A 9,112-nucleotide genomic window follows, 5' to 3' on the forward strand; every position below is an offset into this window, starting at 1 on the left:
GCAGACATCATCTAAATTTTTAAACATTCACAAGTTGAAATTCTTCTTCCTCATAAGCGAATTAAATTTTCAAGGACATTTCGAAATACTTTCGAAAATTTAAAAAAATCCTTGAAAAGTTCATATCACATTACTACATTTTTGCTCTCAATTTTAGCTAGAAATACTTCAGAACACACAAAGGAAAAAAATAATAAAAAACGATACTTCAAAGAGATGCCCTTTGCTGTAGCTTTCAGTTCGTTTTTCTCTTTTATTTTATTTATTTTTATACTCGTACGTACCTTGAATTATGATACGCGTTTATCTGTATGTATTCGTAGCTGTGTGCAATAGTCGTTTAAAATTTGTATCCTTGAGAAAGGATATTTATTTATTTTTTATTATAAATGCTTTTTATTAAGCATTTAATTCATACAATTTTTACAATAAATTTTCTTTTTTAATTTCCGTATTTTATGAATATTTTACTGTGTTTGTTAGAAATATATTTTTTTCTACATATATTTTTTTTCCTTTAATATTTTTTTTTACAATTTGCACACGTTTAACAGGTTTTATAAGACTCTTTTTTTATTTGGATTTTTTCTTCTATTTGGGATTTTTTCGCAATTCTTGTTTAAGTGTTTAAAAAAATGACTCTTTTTTAATAACTTTAAAAGTAATAAAGTTGTTTGTCAATTTTAAACAATTTTATTCTTTGCACGATTTTTTTCAAAATACACACCTTTTGCTTGTAGTATTACTGATTTTATTATTGTACTTTTAGTTAGTTAGTAAAAACAAATACACGTTTTAAATTAATTAGGCAAACGAAGAGTAGTTAAAGATTTAAAATTTTAAACTTGATTCTTGTTTGGATTTTAATTGATTTTGCACAAGTTCTTCCGCGTTGACAGTGTTTTGTAGACTGTCTAAGGCAACGTTTAGCTCTAGACTGATTGTAAAATACCGCCGTCTGCTAGTATGATGGGTCAGCTTCTCGTGCTAATATTGTTGGCAATAAGTAAATAGTTGTCGTACTTGTAGTGGTTGCTATTACAAATGTATGTAGTGGTAGTACTTGATCACAGCTTCTCATGCTAACTATCTGACAGACTGACAGACTAAAGTTTAGTAACTTTGACTATTATTAACAAATACCTAAACACATGTATTTGTGTGTGTTAAGATGCCAGTATCTAGTTTATTTTTTTTTAAAAAACTTCTGCTTGTCTGACTTAAGCTGAGACTTCGTTTTTGTTAACTCGTTCAAGCTTTAAATGCATTAATCGCAAAAATTCCATTACACATTTCAGCTCAGTCGCTTTTGAATTTGTTGCGGTAGTCTATTGAGACGTCAACAGATTCTCTCATGAAACAGCAAAATTTGTTTAACTGCCTGAGAAGTTGCATTCAGTAGACCCCATTAACCAGTTTCTTGATTTTTGTTGCTGTTTGTTTTCCATTTTTGTTTATTTACCTCATTCGCCTTTGTTGTGATATTCTCTTTTTTGCTGTTAGTATAGTAATATTACTTCACTTTGAGTATAAACTTGTGTTGTTTATAGACATTTCTAATCGTTTTTTGTTTTGGCCTAAAACATTTACCAGCCGCTTAAAATGTATAACTAATAAAACTAGCAAAAGCTATAAAGACAGGCGCTAAAGATTCTTCAAATCAATAAATGTGTGTCTACTCAATGAACAGAATAGACAAACTCACTCACGTACCAGCACACATGTCTAATATCATAGTGAGTCATGAAGTAGTTTCAAACAATCGATCTAATTGGCAAGTTTTAAGCTAAGAGAGGCTTTAAGAACAACAAAGAGAGTTTAAAATGGTTAAAAGAGAGAGAGAGAGAGAGTCTAAGAGTACAATTTAATTAAAAACACGAGAATATTTTTTATTCAACAATTGTGAATGATTGTGTGCTTTTGTCAACCACTCGTTGTAAGCCAGGTTAAAACAATAACAACTGTTTGGTTTATTATGCAGGTTTCTAAATAAGATACATGTTGTATTAAGGTGTTTACTGTGTGGATTTTTTTTTAAGCAAATATGTATTTCCAATTTTATCCCAAAAATATAAAAAATTGGGGTTTTTATAAGATAATACAGGTGTTAACAAATTTTAAAAAATATCTAAAAAATATTTAATAGTGGCCTCTGGTAGGTTAGTGTTCTAGTCTAGTAGACCGGAGGTGGTGGATTCGATTCCCACTTGAGGCACTGGTTAAGGAGCGCACATCAGGCCCGATAGAGGTCTAGGTGTATATATGTTCATCCTCCTTTCTAATTAACTAACTAACTAACCTTTTAATAGAACAGATATTTTTGTGGTATTTTTGCGTAAGAATACTATAAACTGTGTATATACACATAAAAAGGTTTAGCTATGCGTTTTTATCATAATCAACCGCAAATTTTAGTTGCTGCTATTGCTGTTGGCATTACAAAATATAAATTATCAATGAACACATTAATTTCCTTTATATTTCTTACCGCAGTTTGTGGTGGGTGGCAAAGAATGAAATTTCCTCTTGCTTTTATTTTCTTTCGTTTACTACACACTATGCGTTTTATAAAACTCTTAACAAACGTTAACCAGACATTTAAAATGCGAATGCTTTTAGTGCCTTTTTAGTAAAACCACAGAAACCGAAATGAAAAAAATAATAAATAATTCATAATAGTTTATTTATGTGTAATTGAGGAGTAAAAAAAAACAACTTTAATTTTAGCTACAATATATTTCTTTTGAACAGATTTAATAAAGTTATATATGTTCTTATTCTAAGAACTTCTTTAACACAAGTGGTGGTTTAATTCTTCATCAATATAATTAATTCATTCCATTTTATGCTGTCATAGTTGTATATGTTTTAACAATAGTATTAAGTATGTCTTCATTTCAAGCATGTAAAGCTGTCATGTTATATCTATCATTAATTCATCTTAAAATCAATTTCAAACAACAATTGTTCACACAAACATTTATAAGCACAAGTAAAGTCATATAATAAACCTTTATCTCTCCAATAATAATCATGATGACAATATTCTCACATCATTTAACAATTTTTCATTGGAATAAGACGAATTTGATGTAACAGCATGAATTTTTGTTAAAATATTTGTTGATATGTCTATGTTAAAAGTTCTTATGATCTTGGAATAAAACATATTTAAAATAAGAAATGAATGAAAAGTTCAAAGAACTGTGTAATTGTGTGAGTTTAATATAATATGCTTGAAATTCGGACATTTTAGGGTGTAAAAGGCTAAAACTACAAACCAGTGAACATATTAAAACAATTTTTGTAGATATTCGGACGATAAAGGGGTGAATTTTTACGGTATTGTTTCATTAAACATTGTTTTCTGTTTTTTAAGATTAATACGATGAGGGTAATGCTAATTTTATATAAAATATAAACGTATCGAAATATTCACATACATATAACAACTTATAGATACATACATGTCAATAATTATTGCAGTTGTTATTTCTCTATTGTCAAATTTGATCAGGATTATAATTAGTGATGACAATACCAACAAGATGATGAAGTTGATGATACGGGAAAATATAATTGTGATGATAAACTTAATCATCATTTAATAAATACACACACATAATTATGAACACAATAACAATAAAATAACAAACAAGGAACAACAACGTCAAATAACAATTTATCATCATTATCATTAACAGCATAAGAAGCAGCAACATCAACGCGATATTCATCATTTTGATGATCTATAAAGGAAAGCAATAGTAAAAGAGACATAAATTAATTGATTTTTGTTGTTGCTGTTTTTATATTATAATATTTAATTTTACAAACAAAACTTAATATATGTTGGTGTGTGTGTATTAATTATGTTTATAATAAAAATACCGACATCATCAGCAATAATAACAACAATAATAATTTCAAAATTGCGTGCTATAAGAAAATGATTCATAATTAATTATGTTTATAAACTTACAAAAAGTCCTTTGTTGCCCGAATAATATGTACATATATGTGAGTGTGTATCTGTGTGTTAGTGTGTTAATATGTATTTTATGTTTGTAAGAAAGTGTGTACTTGTGTGGGGAAACGCTTACATACAGGATGTTTTACAAAGTTCAATGTATCCATTTCAGATAGCATTTTTAACAAATATGTAACTACTTGACAGACATGCAATATAGAGCGTAATATGATCATAACTTTTATATATAAATTCACAAATTTACCAAGATCTCCACGAACTATAGGGGAGTAGTGTAAGTAATATTGTATTAGTTGGTTGATAACTTTACGTATGGAACTATGTATATGAATCTATTGCTGAGAGTACGTGTAATAAATGGATTTTGTTTGTTTATATTAAGGATATAGACCATAATACATTTTCAGCAATACTCTCTCTCTTCTCCATCTAATACACAGACACTCTCACATATTTACACTAAAAGCTAATAACAATAAACCATAATTGATTTGGCGGTTAAAAGACAAAGAGCGCGCTTTCGTTCATTATATATACATAAGTACATACATACATCCATACATATATGTATATATTTAGTACATATAACATTTATTGAATCTATTGTATATTAGATGTGTTTTGTATGTGTGGATGTGAGTTTTAATATAATGGCAGAAAGGTTATACACACTTTTATCATCATTCCATTTGGATCCTTTCTATGATGATGACGACTATGATGATGATTATATTGCTGTTGTTGTTGTTTTATAATGTGCATGTTAGTGGTTTAATTTTTATTGTTTTTTCCTCATTTTGGGTGTGTATGCGTGTCTTTGTACTAAAATGTTTTAACATTTTTATTATGATGTTCGTTATTTTGTATACCCTACATCAACAGATAGACACATTTATAACATTATCGGACTTAGTCTGGAAATATCAAATGCATCTCTAGTAAAGCGCACTAAGGCATGATCACTCCCATTATTACACCAACCTGTAAGAGGTATGCTGGTCAATGTTGTAGCAATAGTCATATCTTTATTGAAACTTGATCCATTCGAGTTAGACAAAACGATTTTTAACAACTAAAATAGGTACTGACTCAAATAATCTATATTGTATGTATCAAGGCTTTGAAATAAATAACAAGTACGAAAAAAACTTCACAATTAAATTCAACTCAGAGATTTTATTGAAATAATGTTGAATTAAATGGACAATTAATATCATTTTTAAGACTTATTTTAGATCAGAGCCCGGCCTCATATAAATCTTTCCAGGATATATTAGCTCCTGATTAATGGTTCTCTTTGCTTCATACAATAAAGTTAATCATGATGATCATCAAAAACTAAGACTTATCAGAGGTAAAATAAAAATAGGGTACTTCTACCATTTGCCTCCGCTAAACACAAAGTCTACACAATGTAATGAAAACTCACTGAGTATAGTCGACCAAACGCGTGGGTACAAAACTGTGCTAATAGAACAGGGAAAATTAAATTCCAGTGCTACCATTTTTTATATAGGTATAAATGTTGTTGTAAATCTAAAAACCATGAGGAGAAAAAGTTAAAGAAGGAAAAAAAAACTAAATAAATGAGATATTTTTCAAAATTACCAAAACAACCCAAAAAAATACTTAATGCAAAGAGATGAAGAAGGTTAAAAGTAACGAACAAATGAAATATTTTAATTATGACTCAAGTATAAAGGAAACCCTCTGTATTTCTTTTATTTTTTTGGTAAATCTATATAATAAACGTTTAAGATTTTTTAATAAATAAAATATTTTATTAAAACATCTAACGAGAATAAAATAGAATAATTGCAAAACTTATTTGATTTAAAAAGAAATGAAATGCATATTAAAGTTTTTTTATATGAAAACTAATAACTAGTTTTAAATATACATACTTATTTCGGATGTTATAAATTATTATGATATTCATAATGATAATGATATTCATTATTTGGATGAAAATGTTTGTATGTTTATTAAAATGCTTTCGTTAATGCAAACTTTAGTAATTTACATACACCAAATAATAGGCAGCATATCGGATTTTTATAATGTTATATATTATTACATTATTACTAGAACAGCTCATCTAAATTATTAAAAAACTACGTTTCTGACCATGCTATCAAATAAAGTTTGCTTCATTTTAATTAGGCTCTAGTAAGCAAAAACTAATTTTAATGCAAATGAATAACTCTTTGAAGTAAAAAAAAGCTAAATATATTTACGACAAAAATTTGTATAACATTTTTAATAATTTAAGTAACGCTGTTTGCAATAAAATAAAAATACATACATATGCATTACATTTTAATTAATTTCCTCTTTTGTCATTTAGGTAGTTTGGAATGTAACTAATAGCACTTATTTCTTATTACTAGTATTTTTTGGTAATAACTTGTACTTACGCAAAAACATGTTTTTATTGATTATTTCTGTATTACTGTATTACATCTGTATTACTATTTTTTAGTCTAATAATGACTGACATATACTCATACATTCATATTATGTATTTGCTTCTTATGGCATCGCTATATTAAAATAATGAATTTGTTGTCAATTTATTAGTAGTGAAAGGGTTTTATGTTGTTTTTTTTTATCAATACATGTTTCTGCTGGATTAGTTGATAATGTCATTGGCTCCTTATAGAACTGTTTATATCAAAATAAACACTTAAATACATCCATTCTAACTTTAACGTAACGTAATGATAAGGTGTATATATGTATATATATTTTTTTAGAATTCAGTGTACATAAGTTTCATTTATATTACTTAACTTTATGTCTGAAGATCTAATATTATTATTTTTTTATTTTTATTATCTTCTGGGTAATATATTTATGAAGGCATAACGACAACAACAACAGTACAGAAACGTAGTAACAACAGCAAGTAGGTACTACTATACTACACTTGTTGTATAAGTGTAGTAGAGTTGACATTTAACACAAAACTTTATGACATTCATACTGTATTTACAACCATCTTTAGATTTACTTTATCACATTTGTGAACTTTAACGTTCTCTACAACTCTAGAGATCTTAATGAGATTTTTTTCTTCCTTTTTTCGTTGGATTTTTTTTTCTGTCCCAGACAGTAAAATAAACCCACACACATACATAGAAAATTGTAGGTCTTACATGTAAAACAACAAAAAAGTGTAGTGAAAACAAACGTGTTTATTAGTGTACAACAACATCAAATAGAAAATAAAATGCAAACTGCAAAGGGGGCGGGGGGATTACAAAAAGCGCTAACATAAAAATAAAATAAAAAGTGAAAAAGTCAAATGAATGTTAAATGTTTATTTCATAAGAAGGAGTTAGGGAAGGATAACTTAGTTAAATTATTTTTAAATAAGAAATTATTTAAATTAATTTTTTTTTAAATGTATACTTTAATACAAACAAATTGATGTTTACAAATGTTTAAAAATCTCTTTCTAAGGGAAAATTAAAAAAAAAAATAATTCTCAAACATTTGAATATGATTAAATTTTTCAAATTCCAATTTGATCTCTGCGATTTTCATAGTTTGTTTTGTCAATTCTATACATTTGTTTTTTGTTTTATTTTATAGGTAGTTTAGAGAACTTTCTTCTGACAGATATTCATTCGTTCATCGCATCCTAAAAATTTCTTTTGAGCAAAAAAAGTCCAATTTTTTTATATTGAAAAAAAAATCGGAAAGATTGAAAAAATAGCTATAGTTCAGTAGACATTTTTTGATTAGACCAATAGATGAAAAGTTACACATTCTGTGACCAAAATTTTAACCCCGTTTAACTACGGTAGTTATTGTCCATTAGAACTATACTAGCCTACTATCCAATTGTAATAATCTTCAATCAAATCGGAAGACAATCAATTATTTGTATTCAAATATAGTCAAGGATTTCCTTCCCCTTTATTCTCAAATGTATATAAATTTTAAACCATTTTAATTTTATTCTCATTTTTTCTTTCGTTTTCATAATTATGTTGAGGTCTGTATAATTTTTCTATGTGAATTTGCATTATTATACCTCTTCCGACTTACATATAGAAAATTGTATAATTTTTTTAAGATATTTAAGTTTGAGAATTATTTTTTCTTGTATTTCTGGCCTTGAGGTTATGAAAACTAATTACAATTTTTTCAAGTCTTTCCTTTTCGTTCTATCTATTTCTCTCGGTGAATTTCTTCTACATTTATACCGGCTGTTAATTGGTAAGAAAAAATGTAAAACAAAAATATAAACCACCTTTAAGCCTCAGAAATATGTATGTATGTATGTATGTATGTATGTATGTATAAAACAAAATACGAATATTTAAATTTATTTTATCATATTTGAAATATTGTTACTTAAAGCATTAATTTAACTCAACAGTATGCTGCAAGACAAAATTCTTGGAATTATTTGAATTTGAAATGTTTCTAGACGAAATAATAATTATATGTTTTACAAATAAAACCTACAAATATTTGCAATTTATTTGTGGGCAGATAATTTAAATAAATGAGCAATTTAAAGAAAAATCAACGTATGCCGACATTTGTTATAAATTACCAAAAATATCTTTAAAAATATTTAAAACATGTGGAAATTTATGCCATTTAAAAGTCAGTTAACAATTTATTTTGATAAAATGTGACATCAAGGCATAAGGAAATCAAAAACACTATATATATATATATATAAATGATGTAAAAACAAAACTTTCAGATGTCTATTAAATACAACTTTAGTTTCCTGGAAGTGAGAAAAAATTTGCATACTGTCATTTCATTTATTATCCTTACACCTTCACATACAGACATACACATGTTACCTGTTAAAATAAAGTTTTGCTGGGTTAATTTCCGTTTTACTCTACATCCATATTTATAATTCACCTTCATTCATTTAAACGTGGCTGGCATGTATTTGGTTCCGGTTTCGAAATAAATTTCAAAGCAAAAACCAAGAAAAGATGTAAAATAAATGTTGAATACTTCTCAAAAATTAAAAAAAAAAAAAAAAATAGATGACTAAAGTTAAACACATAATTTGCAAAGATTTTAATGACACTTTATTCTAGCTTTTCAGAGTGTTGGGAAATAAAGAAAAGTAAAAAATAC

General features: G+C 27.0%; 1 protein-coding gene across 2 annotated transcripts in view; it reads right to left on the bottom strand.

The window, feature by feature from the left end:
• The window catches only part of LOC111690216 (ABC transporter G family member 23), an 88,414-nt gene extending 87,049 nt beyond the window's left edge, over positions 1 to 1,365 (bottom strand). The window contains exon 1 of one of the 2 annotated variants that reach the window (XM_046950129.1): positions 728 to 1,365. The gene's annotated coding sequence lies outside the window, so the exon portion shown is untranslated. Of the gene's footprint in view, positions 1 to 284 lie in introns of both variants that reach the window. The other variant, XM_046950128.1, reaches the window with a different exon arrangement.
• Between the last annotated feature and the right edge of the window lie 7,747 nt (positions 1,366 to 9,112).

This window comes from Lucilia cuprina, chromosome 4 (genome assembly GCF_022045245.1).
Source record: "Lucilia cuprina isolate Lc7/37 chromosome 4, ASM2204524v1, whole genome shotgun sequence".
NCBI lineage: Eukaryota > Metazoa > Arthropoda > Insecta > Diptera > Calliphoridae > Lucilia > Lucilia cuprina.